The sequence below is a fragment of the Trachypithecus francoisi genome, unplaced genomic scaffold (genome assembly GCF_009764315.1).
Source record: "Trachypithecus francoisi isolate TF-2019V2 unplaced genomic scaffold, Tfra_2.0 Lachesis_group6, whole genome shotgun sequence".
NCBI classification, from domain to species: domain Eukaryota; kingdom Metazoa; phylum Chordata; class Mammalia; order Primates; family Cercopithecidae; genus Trachypithecus; species Trachypithecus francoisi.
Window position 1 is genome coordinate 124,917,554 of NW_022681471.1, and position 15,975 is coordinate 124,933,528.

General features: G+C 41.6%; 1 protein-coding gene across 3 annotated transcripts in view; it reads left to right on the forward strand.

Annotated features, from left to right (window-relative positions):
• MID1 (midline 1) overlaps window positions 1–15,975 on the forward strand; it is a 414,458-nt gene that overhangs the window by 217,893 nt on the left and 180,590 nt on the right. For 2 of the 3 annotated variants that reach the window (XM_033201030.1, XM_033201033.1), the window contains exon 1: window positions 13,621–13,965. The exons of the other annotated variant lie outside the window; for it this stretch is intronic. The gene's annotated coding sequence lies outside the window, so the exon portion shown is untranslated. Of the gene's footprint in view, window positions 1–13,620; window positions 13,966–15,975 lie in introns of those variants that run through there. 3 annotated transcript variants of the gene reach the window in all.

Genomic DNA, 15,975 nt, shown 5'->3' on the forward strand with positions numbered 1-15,975 from the left:
TTTAACAAAGGAAAGAGGGTTTGGGCTTCAAGGGATAAGAAGTTAATGGGAAAATGACTAGGAAATATATAGGGGAACTAATGAACAATAAGGACTGAGGTCTATTTATACAAACTCTTCTTGGTATCGACTCCCCATCATCAATGATAAAAATCACTCATCTCTCTCTGGTACAGGGGGCACCTTCTTCAAAGGGAAATGTATGTTCTGCTTTTAGGTAGATAGAGGGAGGGCAGAGAACTCTTCCAACAGCTGTTGATTTTCATTTGACTTTAGCTCAAAATAATTATTATGGCAAAGAGGCATATTTGGGGCTGGCATATTCTGATCCCCTTCAGGAGGTAAATACATCAAGCTTGGAGCTTAAATTAGTCAATGTCAGTCAGGGCCAGCTTCTTGGGCATGCAACCTGTGCAGTTACGTGAGGTCCCACACTTGGTTTAATGGTAGACTGAATGGGCATGGCTGCGTTCCAATAAAACTTTATCTATCGGTACTGAAATTTTAATTTCACATACTTTTCATATGTCATGAAATATAATTCTTTTGATTCTTTCAGCTATTTGAAAATGTTAAAAACAATTCCCAACTTGTGAACCATACAAAAACAGGTGGTGGGCAGGCTTGGGCTGGAGTGCCTGAGTTTGCCAACGCCTGATATAGAGAAGCATTTCCAAAACCAACAGCATCGGCCCTACCTGGGAACTTGTCAGAAATGCAAATTTTTAGGCCCCACCCCAGACTGCTGAATCAGAAACTCTGGGGTGGGGCCCTGTAACCTGTGTTTTAACAAGCCCTCTAGGGGATTCTGATGCCCCGTCCAATTTGAGAACCACGGATCTAGACCTGTGGTTCTCAACCTTGGCTACTCATCAAAATTCCCTAAGGTAGCTTTTAAAAACTCTCCGCTCCAAGGCCCAGCCCAGATCAATTAAATCAGAGTTCTGGGGGTGGGACTCAGGTGCCAGTAGCTTTTAAATCTCCTCCAGGTGATTTCAATGGGCAGCCAAAGCAACTAATGGTTCCATTGTACAAATAATAGAACTGTAGCTCAGAGAGTTTAAGTGACTTGCCCGAGATGCACAACAAGAAGAAACAGGCACAGCATAGCTCATTTACATTTGTTTTTTTAGACACATGAGGGTTAAAATAGTACATTTGGTAATGGAAGGTATTTGCTAGAAGCTTCGGGGTCAGGTTATCTTTTAATTAGCACCGATTAATTTAACACATCTGAAAACATGCCCTAAATAAAATGAAAACTAGCTTTGGAAACTCATTAGGCCAGACAATGCAAGCGTAATTGAAAGAAATAAGGTGCAGAGGCTCAGTAAGGTCCCATCTGAAAGCACTTTGGGGCTGAAGGGTGAGCTCTATGATTCAAAGGAAAGACAAATCTGGAGAGCTAATATCAGACATTGTTGCCTGCCCTGGAGGTACTTAGAAGTGTGTCTGAACAATTGCTTCCTGTTCCGTATCTGCGATGTAGGTAAATATGTTACAGTCCTAAATGATATTAATGACAGAAAAAAAAAATTTCCATGCTTATGATGGATTTTGTGACTCTTAAGGATTCCTGTGCCTCAGGCATTTTTAAAGCGAACTTTCAAATGATAAATATTTTGTTCTGATTTTCTCAGCAAAGACTTCATCATATCAAGGAAGGAAGAAGATGGGCTATATACCCAAAATAGAGCTGGAGAAAGCAATGCACACTGGAAACTGAGTCATGCAATGATTACAAGTGGAGTCATATAAGCATACAACTGACTCTTTGACGTTTTTGTTTTATGAATTACCTGATCATAATACAAGCTACTATTTTTGAGTATTTACTATGTGCTGTGTTCTCCTCATAGTTCTATGGTTAAGAGCATGTTTTCAGGAACTGGTCAGCCTGAGTGCACAAACTAGTATCTATGTCCTCCTAGCTTTGTGACCTTGGCAAGTTACTTTGCCTCTCTGTGCCTCAGTTTTCTCCTCTGGAAAATGATGATAATATTAGTACTTTTCTCATAGGGTGAAGGAAGATAAAACATGCTCACAACAGTGTCTGGTGTCTAATAAGCATTCAATAAATGTTAAATAACATTATTTTTAAACAAATCACCTCAATTCTCACAATAACTTTGTGGGATATCAAGCAGATGGGCCATGTTATCACAACCATTAAGTGACAGGTTTAATATTTGGACTAAGGCTGTTTCCAGCATCAGTGCTGCCAGCCACAGTGCTCTACTGCATTGATTGGGAATAATAAATCAAGTATTTATGTTCAGTTTTTTCCACATATAGTATAAACTTTTGGGCATAATCCAAATATCCCTAGACCTTCTTGTTATCTGGATGATTTTACAAAGCCTCCAGACTGCCCGTCCCACAGGACACTGAAGCAAGGTAGTGGTCCCTCCTATCAACTGCTTCTCCTGCAGTTGTCCCCAGCTCAGTAAACAATGACTTCATTCTCCCAGCTCTCCCAGGAAAGAACCTGGAAACCTTGTTCTGCTCTTTATCTGACACATACAGTCCCTCAGCAAGCCACACTCATTGTACCATCAAAATCTATCCGGGAACTCCCCAAGTCACCCCACCTCCAGTGCCACCCCTGTCCCAATCCACCATCATCTCTTAACATCTCCTTCCTTGCAGGCTGCTCTCTGTCTAGCCGTCAGACTGAGCTCTATAATGTCAATTGGATATTGTCACTCCTGAGCTCTGAAACCTTCCCATCTCCAAGGAAAACCCAAGTCCTTCTAGTGATCTACTAGACCCTACAGGATCTGCAAACGCTGCCTCACCAACACCCACCCACAACCACTGCCGCCCATCACACACACACACACACTCAGACACATTCCTGAGCCTTCAGCTCCTACTACTGTAGTGCTTACACTCTCTGCTCCAACCTCCACAGGCTTCCTGCGTTGATTGAGTTCACCCTGGCCTCACAGCTTCTGCAATCACTGTTTCCTTTGCCTGGATAACTCTGCCCCATCCATCACTGTAGTTGAAAGCCTTGCTTCCTCACTTCCTTAGGATTCTGCTAAAATATCACCCTATAAAAAAATATAAACTCCTCACCCCATTGACACTCCTTTCCCCACATACAATAGCCCCTATCACCATCAGACCTATTTTCTACTTATTTGTTGATGTGTTTGTCTATCTCCCTTCACTAGAAGGTATGATCATGACAGCAGCACTTAACCTATTTGTACCTCTCTGTATCGTCAGCACCTAGGACAATGTCTGGCACATAGTAGACACCCAATAAATACTTACTGACATGATCAGGCATGTTCAAGGTGTTATAGCTGTAGTCCATAAATACTTACTGAATACCTATGACCGTTCTGGCATAAGGAAGGTATACCATCTTTATTAGCGTATGATTAAGGCATGAGAGTCTCTCCGATTCTTTTTCTTATATGAAGCACTTGTCTCTATGCTTAAGATCTTTGGATTCCCTGGCAGTGATGAAAATCAATTCATAGAGATGTACAGATATCCATCTATATGTTGCTAATGAAATCGATGGCTAGAACATTGATGCACCAATTAGCTCCGAATAAAGAAAAGTGCTCCAAGGCTGCATTCCTAACTGTGGCAATGAATCACACAAATGTGTTCCAGTAGGAACATCACTGAGCAATTCTGAATGGAAAAGGAAAACCTCATTCACAGTCCTAGAGAAAGAGCCCTAAAATTCAAATCCTCCTCTGCATAGCACAACACCAACATCTTTTTCCATGAGGGTTACTCCCTTAACAGACAAATGCATTGTTTTTTTCTACCTATGGTTGATTGGATGAACACAGCCCAAATTTGGAGAACCATTTAAGGTAAATAAAAATCATTACAGTGCTGGCCAGGCTCAGTGGCTCATGCCTGTAATCCCAGCACTTTGGGAGGCCAAGACTGGTAGATCACTTGAGGCCAGGAGTTTGAGACCAGCCTGGCCAATATGGCGAGACCCTGTTTCTACTAAAAATACAACAACAACAACACCAAAAAAGCCAGGCCTGGTGGCACTCACCTGTAATCCCAGCCACTCGAGTGGCTGAGGCTGGAGAATAGCTTGAACTCAGGAAGCAGAGGTTGCAGTGAGCCGAGATCATGCCACTGCACTCCAGTCTGGACGACAGAGCAAGACTGTCTCAAAAAAAAAAAAAAAATCACTAAAGTGCTTCAGTTTGCTTCCAAATGTAATGGCAAATTCCTGACTCATCTTGAAGGTGCAACATGAGAGACTTTGGAGGTAGATTGTGGCTGGGGATTTTAGAACCATCTAAGTGGTAAATCCCATCACCCCCATATGAGGCACAGGAGGTGAAGGAGTGTTTGTGATGATTCATGGGCATACTGCGTTTTGAGCCTCATTCCAAAGACCTGCATCTGAACTAGGGTGGCAGCACCACATGCTGGAAAGAGTACAGGTTCTTGAGTTTGAGAGATGGATTCCAATGTCCCATATACCAACTGTACACTTCCTGCATGTCCAAAGAGTGCCTGATGTATAACTGGTCCATGATAGATACGGGATTTTTTTCAATTGCCTGCCTTTTAATTTAGCACAAATACCTCCTGGTGGGTTATATTATATTGTATTATATTGTATTGTGCATCTCTCTAATGTAGGTGCTCGTATTTTTATCTCATTAGACCTCTCAGTGTGTGGTGTATCAGCTGATTTTGAATTCCCTTAATTGGGCTAAATTAATTTGCACAGTTGAAGAAAAGTCCACCTATCTGCGAATTGGTTGGTTTCTAAAGATGGCCATAACAAAATTGTCTTTTTTTTCCCACACAGATATAGTTTAGGACAAATACCACTAGGGCATTGTGGTACAACTTAAATAATGCTATGAATAAGAATAGTTATTTTGTTCATTGTATGATACTATTTAAATCACTCACATTAAAATAACATTAAATAGCATTGCTATTTATAAGATAATGTAGACAGGCAATATAAGCCCTTCCTTTGGTAAATTAATAATTCAAAGGAGAAATAAAATGAAGCCTCATTTGAATGCAGTTTCTCAGATATTTAGATTTCTTTAATAAATATGGGAAAAGCTGAGGGACTGATACCCATGTTTGCATTTTTTTCTTGCCATGACTAACTATGTTTATTTTGCATCAGGGGAATAATATAAGAAAGGCTATCTCAGTACGTGCTGATTTTCATAAGTGGTTCTCAACAGAAAAAAAAAAAAAAAAAAACTCATGACAAGTTACCTAGTTATAAGGAAATAAGGGTAAATATTTCCCTGGCCATTAAAAATGTTAAAAAACCACCATGATCTGTGTGTAACAAAGGAAAGAGACACATAAACCATGATTCCTAAGTAGGTTTTATTTTTACTACCATCTTAGATCCAGGTATGTGTGAAGTGGGAGAGGATTTTCACCAATCAGAAATAACACAACCATCCTGGCAATCTTTCTGTTCATTTAAGTACCAATCTAAAAGATAAAACATTGACTTTTTATAAGCAAGGAGCGCAAATCCTATTCAAAGCTTCTTTTGATTAAAATTTTTATTCCCCTCCTTATGTCCACATGCTTATCAATGATCCAGTCTGATTTGCTTGTTTCTAACATACAAAAAAAGAGATGATTCATAAAAGTTAATATTTTTAATCTCTAAGACTAATTTAAATATCAGCTTTGTACATTAAAATATTAAAGGTTTGAGGGACTAATCTTTCTCACATATAAGAAAAGTGAGGCCGGGCGCGGTGGCTCAAGCCTGTAATCCCAGCACTTTGGGAGGCCGAGACGGGCAGATCACGAGGTCAGGAGATCAAGACCATCCCGGCTAACACTGTGAAACCCCGTCTCTACTAAAAAATACAAAAAAACTAGCCGGGCGAGGTGGTGGGCGCCTGTAGTCCCAGCTACTCCGGAGGCTGAGGCAAGAGAATGGCGTGAACCCGGGAGGCGGAGCGTGCAGTGAGCCGAGATCCGGTCACTGCACTCCAGCCCCGGCGACAGAGTGAGACTCCGTCTCAAAAAAAAAAAAAAAAAAAAAGAAAAGTGAGATAAAAGAAAAAGGATAAGAAGTAAAATGGTTTAATATGAAGAACAGTAAACAGCTATTCCTAGTCATACAAAGACCCACAAAAAATGGATTTAAATCAAGAATGATGCCAATTAGGAATAAGAACAAAAGGTGATTTTTGATTACTCTAATGAATTATTAAGGTGTCTCAGATATAGAATATTCATTCCTGGAGATCTAAAAGAATGTCCAAAACAATTTGGATCAGAACCGTCTATACGTATTTCTGGTTACATGTGGCAAAACAATCATAAACCTTGAACAAATTAAAGCTGAAATGGTGGAAACAGGAAATGCTAATCAGGTCATATGTGTATGATGTGATCACATTACACTTGGGGTTCAGAATGGGCCATTAGGCATGTAATTTATCTGAAGCTCTATCATGACTCTTTGGTCATCTATGGGCCAGATGATAATAAAACACTGCTAGTTCATAGGAAGTGACTTTAAGGACAAGAAATCGATTTTATAACCAGAGAGTATCTTTTTGTTTATTTTAAACTAATTTTAATTTTATCAAAGTAATACATGTTCCACATACAAATGTATGAAAGACTCTTAATGAAAAACGGTAATCCCTGTCCCATCCCACTCCACCCTAGGGACAATCACTTTCAACTGGCAAATATCTCTTCTGGTATGTATCTCCATATTTCCCATAATATGTCTTTACTGCTCTTTCCTGGTTTATGAATTTTGGACATTATTCTTAACATTCTACATATGATCAAAAAGGAATTAGCCCTCCTCGTCCCAATCCCACATTCTTCCAATATAATGGTGTCAGAAATTATGTTCACCTAGTAACACAGATCCCAAAACATTGGCTCAAACAAATTAGCAATTTATTTTTCCATAGAACATGAAGCTTAGGGCTCATTTGGAGGCTCCAAGATGTCATCAGAAATCCAAGATCCTTCTATCTTTTCTGTTATCCAGCTTTACTAGGTGTTCTGTCCTCGTCATGGTTACAGAAAGGCCCTAGTCCCTCAGACATTGCAACCATTCCTGGTGGAGAAATCCAGGAAGGGCAAAGAGCAAACAGTGTGTATTCCCTTTAAATAGCTTTCCCAAAAGCCCTACATAGCACATAGCAGCTTCTATTAAAATTTCATAGGCCTACGAGATATGGTGGTATGAGCTTGTAGTCCCAGCTGCTTGGGAGGCTAAGGCAGGAGGATGGCTTGAGCCCAGGAGTTGGAGGCTGTAGTGCAATATGAGTGTGCCTGTGACTAGCCACTGCACTCCAGCCTGGGCAACACAGTGAGACCTAGTCTCTAAAAATAATAATAATAATAATAGTTTCATATGATCACTTATACCTGCAAAGGAGGTTGGGAAATATTCTTCAGCTGGGCACATTTTTGCCCCAAGTAAATTGAGGTTCTGTTGAAAAGAAGCAAAGGGAAGATGGATACTGGATTGGCTACCAGTAGTCTCTGCCATAATATCTATATCAGAAATCACTGCCAAGTTAAGGACTGTTCTATAACAATGCTTCATTTTTTTGTGCATTCGTTTGCTTTGCCTGGAGTTAATAATAGTCTCACATATTGCTTATATTTATGTGTACCTGTTTGCCTTCAAATGTTAACTATAGTATCATTTTTCTCTCAGAGTCCTAACTCCAGGAGTCCTCCATCCTCCTGCTACAATTTAGACGGGACCTTTCTAAGATGCTGCTCACAACTGCATGATAATTATGTAGTTATCATCCTGGACTTTCCTTACTTCTTTTTATGTTGGTTCCTCTATTTTCTGGGTCCTATTGACTTATCTTTCTTAGTTTAACACTCTCATTTTGCTAAAACACATCTTTGAGTGGTTTCCAAAGAAAGAGTACATGGGATGCAAAATGTTGAGCCTTGGTATGAAAATAATTGCATTATATTCTGACATTTGATTGATAGTATGATTTGGTAAAGAACTGTCAGCTAGAAAACATTTGATCTCAAAATTAAGTAAAATAGAGCTCTTAATTTCCAGTGTTGCAGTTGATAAGTACATAATAAATCGGTTAGCAAAATTTCATTATTGATAAAGAAGATGACCTTCTACTAATGGAGACTTTAAAATTATTACTATTATTATTAGTCACAACAACTCAGTAAACATTTATTGACTGACCATATACTCTGTGCTTGTTGTTGCAATGGATATACAAATGTTTGGGCATGGGCCTTGTGGTGGTTTATGTGTTAACTTGGCTAGGTTGTGGTACCCAGTTATTCAACCAAATGTTAATCAAGGTGTTGCCATGAAGGTATATTGAAGATATATGGTTAATATCTACAATCGGTTGACAATAAAGGAGATTATCCTTGATAATGTAGGTGGGCCACACCCCATTCATTAAAGCCTTTACAGCAAAACTAAGGTTTCCCTGAGGAAGGAGAAATTCTGCTTCATGTCTACAAGAGTCTGCACCTGCCAACCTGCCCTATGGATGTCAGATTTGCCAGACCCCACAGTTACATAAGCCTGTTTTATGTTTCTCTGAAGAACCCTGACTGATATAGGCAATCACTTAAAAAACAATTCAAATAATTTTCCTCTTCAAATTTAATACAAAATTATAGTAAAAAAAAAATAGATGACAGAAATTGAAGAATTATTCTTGGGAAGTACAATATTATTATTTTTTATTTTATTTTTATTTTTATTTTTTATTTTTTTTTTGAGGTGGAGTCTCGCTCTGTCGCCCGGACTGGAGTGCAGTGGCCGGATCTCAGCTCACTGCAAGCTCCGCCTCCGGGTTCATGCCATTCTCCTGCCTCAGCCTCCCGAGTAGCTGGGACTACAGGCGCCCGCCACCTCGCCCGGCTAGTTTTTGTATTTTTTTTAGTAGAGACAGGGTTTCACCGTGTTAGCCAGGATGGTCTCGATCTCCTGACCTCGTGATCCGCCCGTCTCGGCCTCCCAAAGTGCTGGGATTACAGGCTTGAGCCACCGCGCCCGGCCAATTATTTTTATTTTTTTGAGACAGAGTCTCGCTCTGTTGCCTGGGCTGGAGTGCAGTGGTGCGATCTCGGCTCACTGCAAGCTCCGCCTCCCGGGTTTATGCCATTCTCCTGCCTTAGCCTCCGGAGTAGCTGGGACTACAGGCGCCCACCACCACGCCTGGCTAATTTTTTGTATTTTTAGTAGAGACTGGGTTTCACCGTGTTAGCCAGGATGGTCTTGATCTCCTGACCTCGTGATCCGCCCACCTCAGCCTCCCAAAGTGCTGGGATTACAGGCATGAGCCACCGTGCCCGGCTGATATTATTGTATTGAAATGAAGTAGAAAGTTCAATTGGGAGTGGAGATTTTGACCACAGGAGGAGGATATAAGAAGCCCTTGGTAAATTCATGCATATACCATTTTTGGAGGCTGAAGCAGGAGGATCACTTGAGCCCAGGAGTTCAAGACCAGCCTGGGCAACATAGCAAGACCCCCATCTCTCCAAATAGTAAAAAAATTAGCCAGGCATGGTAACACACACCTGTGGTGCCAGCTACTCAGGAGGCTGAGGTGGGAGAATCACTTGAGTCCAGACGGTTGAGGCTGCAGTGAGCCGAGATTATGCCACTGCACTCCAGCCTAGGCAGCAGAGTGAGACCCTGTTTCAAAAAATTTTTTTAAAAGTAATAAAGTTAAATGAAATAAAATAAAAATATTAAAAATTCATGCATAAACCATTTACCAGATTACTCAAGGGCAGATAATGAAGAATCCACTATATTTAATCTTAACACAAACTAGATATTGTTAAAATATTTCAGCTTTGAAAGCATAGAATTATTAAATAGTAAGGTTTAATTACAATTTAAAATGACATGATTTGCTTTGATTCCTTAATTTTCTAGTGAGGAAACAACAAGCTTAGGGTACATTTCTGACATCATAGATTTTTTCACTTCTTTCCAGTGTTGCTCATCCAACACATTTACACAACAAGCAATAGCGATTGCACTGGGCACACTTACCAATATATGAATTTATTCAGTCTGTGCAATTGTCCCCTAAGAAATCTTGGGCTTAGAATATCAATTGGCTTATCTGAGGTCTATTAGCCGGTTAGTGACCAAGTCAGCACAGAAAACTGATTCCAAGTCTTATTTGGCCCATCCTTGTGGTATACCACATTGTTTCCCTTAACCAACTGAAAGAAACCAATTTAAGGAGTACCTGTACACAGGGAGTACCTGCTTCTCTTTTTGTGACTTTCTATAAGAATTATAGATGAGTTTTTTTTTTTTCTAAGTGGGGACTCATGTTGTTAACTTAAATTGCCTTTACTAATCACCTCAAACACAGCATTCCATAAATTTCCCTCTGTCCCCATAATAAAACAACTGGATTTCTGAAACCTCTGAGGGAGAATAAATATGCTGTTTTCATAGCTCCCAAAGTCTGTGCACTTGTACTGGGCACTCTCCAGGTGGCTGCATAGACAACTTCAGCTTGATTTTCATTGACTTTTGATATGTCCTGACACACATTAAAATAATCTATGTGAAATTGCTGATATTCAGCCATTTTTTACTTACACAAACATTCACTCCATGTTCTTTGATCTATGAGATCACTGAGAGAGGTGGCACAAGTACTGTTAGGTGTCGTCCAAGGGCACCACACCAAAGCCTGTCCATTTCTGAGTAGTGCCGCCTGTCCAGGACTATCCACCTAGAACCTATGTTAGGTTTGCTACAAGGTCTGTTAATAACCAAACCCGCACATAACTAACAAGATTATCAACTAAGCTGCTTTTTTTGAAGAAGAGTTTTCAAAACTTCCAACATCCCTTCAGCTAACATTAGCAAACATTGTTAATCACAGATTTGGGAACAGAACATCTGTTCGTTTGGTAGAGCAAGCTCCTTTACTCACTTCACTTTTCTTTTCTTTCTTCTTTCTTTCTTTTCCTTTCTTTCATTTTTTTTCTCCTTTTTTCAGGGTCTTACTTGTCACCCAGGCTGGAGTGCAGTGGCACAACCTAGGCTCACTGTAGCCTCGACCTCCTGGGTTCAAGTGATCCTCCTATCTTAGCCCCCCAAGTACCTGAGAATACATGCACACACCACCATGCCCAGTTATTTTTTTTTTTGTAGAGACACGGTTTCACCATGTTGCCCAGGCTGGTCTCAAACTCCTGAGCTCACGCGATCATCCGCCCTCCTCGGTCTTCACAAGTTCTAGGATTACAGGTGTGAGCCACCACACTGGGCCTCACTGTTTCTAATAGGTGGATCAAATCCTCACTCAATGAACATCCTCCAAAGGACCATTTATTTCATTCAGAATTTTAAAAATTTCCATTTGCTTATTTGTAAATGAAAAAGCAGACTTTGTGTATCTCCACCATTCATTTTTTTAAAGGTTTTCTGAATCAAGGAGGCAGCATATTTTATGGCACTGTGTCAGTTCAGGCTGCTATAACAAAATACTGTACCTTAGACTGGGCCATTTATAAACAACAGACAATTATTGCTCATAGTTCTGGAGGCAGGTAAGTCCAAGATCAAGGTACCAGCAGATTTGGTGTCTGGTGAGGGCTGTCTGCTTCATCAGTGGCGCCTTGTTGCTGTGTCCTCACATGGCAGAAGGGGCAAATAGGCTCTCTGAAACCTCTTTTATAAGGGTGTTTTGCTTTAAGGGCATAGAAGATGGAAAGGATTAATTTTTCTTGGGACATTTGGGGAAACCACGAATGAGTGGTGACATTTGAGATTGTCGGATAGTTGGTGAGTGAGTCAAAGGAGAATAAAAATGGAAGTAACATTAAAAGGGCACAGTCCTTGAGAGAGGAAATCCCAGCTCATATTTACCTTTGAGGTGATGAAAGCAGAAGGCAGACGCAGTTGTAGCGTCTACTGAAGGTGGTAAACAGATGTGCCATGGGATTAAACTCCAGCGGTATTTAATGGCAGGAGCCCTGGTAGCTTCCTGTGTCCTGTGGCTGGGGCATACCTAGGGCAGGGATAGACTCAATATTTCTCAAAGTGAATCAGAGTCCTTTGTCAGTGGGATAAAATGCTGATTCTCAGGCTCCTCAGCAAACCTACTGAATCAGATTCTTTTGGTGCAGGGGCCTGGAGATTTGCATTTTTAACAACCTCCCCAGAGGTTTCCTTGCACCCTCAAGTTTGAGAACCACCCTTTCAAAGTGTGATTTCATCACCCAGGAGACATTTGGTAATGTCTGGAGATATTATTGGTCATCACGATTGTGGGGGTGCTACTGGCATCTAGTGTGCAGTATCCAGGGACGCTGCTACACATCTTACAGTGCACAGGACAGCCCTCATGACAGAATTATCCTGCCCAAAATGTCAGTAGTGCTGAGACTGAGAAATCCTGAACTCCATCATATGAAGGACTCTCAAGGAAAAGTACAAGAAGTGGACTGAAGTCAGTTTGTGTCACTAGGTGGCTCCTTAGGCTACTCAGGCAGGGGGCGAAGGTTATGGGCTTCCAGGCCCAGTTATCGGGCCACTAAATTTTCATAGAACTGGGCAGAGCTCACATGTGTTGAACCCATGCAGATGACACTCCTGAAGTCACCAATTCATTATTTGCTAAGTTTTTTTTCCCCCTGATACCAAAACATTTAAAATCTTTATTGAATTATCGTCACAAAATTGTGGTCATTTCTTGGGGGGAAAATATGGAACTGGTTCTACACAAAGTACTCTTTGCTCAACTTGCACTTTCTTGAAATCCAAAAGGTAGATTTACATTAAAATCATGTTGGCTAAGAGTTGAAAAAAGTTATTGCTTATATGGAGTTTAAAAAGCAAATTTTGGAAATTTTTTTTGAGTCTGAGTTTGTTTCTAAGAATCCAACTACTTCTCCAGCTCTCCTGCAATCCTGCCAAGGTAATGTCCAGCTTGTCCCTGTTCATAAGTTCAACAGATCAACCCTGTAGGGAAGCCAAACCATAGAGAAAGGTATATGCATTTACTAAGTTTTTTTTTTTTTTTTCTGAACAAAATGTCATTGTGTATTGTTCTATGACAACAGTGATATTTGAAATTATGCCTCGGGCCATCAGTAGGTAAAGATTCTTGTTCATTTACTGCATTTCAAAAAATTTGTATGCACGTTCCCATTAAGATTTATTTTTCTTAGATTGAATATACAGTTAATCTACATAGAGATGAGGTAGGTAACAACCTCCCTTCTGGATTGTTCGTTTTAGTTAAGGTGTTACTCATAACAGTTTGGTTTCCTTTCCAGTCTTTTGCAAAAATAGGGCTTCAGTGCAAGATATCCTTTTAAAAATACCCTCGGGTCCTAAGTGTTGAACTTTTCTGGCTGAAATAATTTTGCACTTTCCAAATGTTTTAATGCTGTTAGGGAGCTCTTAAAATGCAAGGATTTAAGGCCCTTAGCTAGTTAAGCTTTTAGCAGAAGTAGAGCTGTTAGATAAGAATAGAACTCATCCTTTACTTTTGGAGCTTTGGACTCTGTTTCCAGCTGCTTCCAGTCATTTCAATCCTGAAAGCTCCCCTAATCCTCGCGGAGGCAGCCTTTCTGGCTCCCAGGACCCACCCCCTTACTTCTGATTGGCGAAGCTCCTCCGCGGCCCAAGCCAGCCACCTACGACGTCTCTGAGAACTGATTTGAAATAAGAGCCAGGCGGTCCTCGCTTCCCTGCGACCGACTTTTCATAGGCTGGGGGAGAAAAGGTTGAGAAACTTGACATTGTCTCGGGCGGAGTGCGTGTAGCAACAGATCAAAGAAAAAGAGGACGAAAACGTGCTCTTTGCTGCCCGTAGATTTCGCCGGGTTGCTTTTGTCTTGCGGGCTCCTGTTGGGTTCGGTGTTTCCGCTCTGAAGACTGCGGCGCGGGCTCCGATGCAGCTCGCTCCCTGCCGGATGGGTCATGGGATTCTAAACATGAGGCAGGTAAGCTCAGGCGGCTGCGCTCGCGGCGGAGGGGGCGGGCGCCGCCCGGGACCCCTGCGACCTGTTACTCCGGAGAGCTTGCTTGGTTAGCAGGCGCCTGGCCATAGTCGATGCGTTTGGCGGAAAGACGGGGCTGCATTTTCCTAAGACAATCAAAGAAGCACATTACCTGAGCCACCCCGGTCTGGCCCTCGCCAGCCGCCCCCACTTTTGCTTCTAATTGTGGTTGATGTCAGGCAGTCGTTGTAAAGGGCTTACAAGCAGTTTGTAGAATATATGTAAATCAATTCCAGTTTGCGGTCGCTGAAATGTATCGTGCAGGATGGATCTCGAGCTTTTAGTGCCTCTACCCTATGCTTTGGGCTAGAATAAAGACAGCTGAATGTCCTGAAAAAGAATTTCACGGGGCCGCTTATCTCATTTTGGTTTCGCATTCTGAGCACTGACTGTGTTTCTGGCGAAGAAGGCGGAACCAGCTTGAAATGAGCACAGGCAGTCCTTCCAGAAAAATGCAAATTTGTTTTTCTGTTCTAGCAGTTTGGAAACTGTATTGCTTCTGGACGTGAGAAGACAGTCCTGAAAACAGCGGAGAAAGGGCTGGGGGATTACCTAAATGAGTCTTTGAAAAGAATTCTAAACCAACAGCCTCTTCCGTGGCTCTGGGGCATGATGATAAAATTCCTTATCAGTCCAGGAAGAGGTTTATAGCTTTGCTGTTAAGCAAGAAAAGGAAAGAAAAAGTTGATGTAGGAAGCCAAGGAGAGGGTGTGATTTACAACTCAATCAAAGTTATGGAAAAATCTTCTGTCAATATTTAAATATCAAGAGCAATACTCATATAAGGAGAAAACAAGGCCGGAAAAACATGCCAATAGGCTGGAAGGGCAGGGATTTCAAGAGGAATGCTATTGCTTTTTACCAGCCCTGAATAATCTGAGTGGGAAAGTTAGCATCTGTATCGCAACCGGAAAAGCTCTTCGCTTTTTCTTCGAAGTGGGTTGGGCGCTCGCCACCCTGCACACTTTGGGGGAAGTGAGCTTTCCATTTAGGAGCGCAGGCGAGGGATTTAGAACTTTCTGTCCCTTTCACACAGCCTTGGGAGATGAAGCAGAGCCCCCTTCGAATGGTCGAATGGTCAGCGCAAACCCTCCGCCTTCTGGCCCCCTCACTTGTTCGCTCAGCAAGCATGCTTGGCAAGTTTCAGGGAGTGCAGAAAAACACTTGCGGAGGAGCAAGTGCCCTCTGCTTGCAATGAATTGCCCTTGCCTTGCTGGGGACTGTGGGGCGGACGCTCGTTTTCTTTAAGTTCTGCAAACTCACAGTCCAACCTCATACTTTTAATGTCTACTAAAGTGGGAGGAGGAAAAGGAAGGAGAAGGTTAATTGGAAAGGATTGAAAAGGAAAAAGAGGAAGGCAAAACATTTTTGACAAAGGTCCTTAGCAGGAACAAAGAAGTTATTTGATCCTGTGCAGAGCCACCTGTCCTCTCCTTAGTGGTGTCTGAGCTCAATTTCCAGAATCCCTGTTCCCACACAATTCCTCAGGAACCATGGCAGTCTCCGTTCCTTTTGCCCAAGGCTTGCTTCCCCCAGCTTGGGATGGTTTTTCCCATGCCTAGTTGGTTGTGGCATTTACGTGAAGTTGGAAAACAGCCTAGTATTGAAGTTTTAGGGCGCAAGTAGCGAACTCCCTAGTTATTTAATGAATGGACAACTTTTCATCTCACAGCTATGTATGTCTACTAATTTTTTTGGCCGTTCAGAACTTGAAAAGAGGGTGGGATGGAACAGGGGAGGAGATGAAGGAGAGAGACAGGATCATTGTTCATCCAAAGAACGAGGACAGTTTCCAAAATCTAGCAAGTTGTTTCACTGCAGTCAGAACAAGAATGTAGGGAGGAATGAGATGGCGGTGTTATTGGCATGGATTAATCCCTACTTTGAGTTTCTCTTGGGGAAACTTGACTGTAGAATCCAGGCAGGGTGAATCGCACCCATCAGCCAATTTGT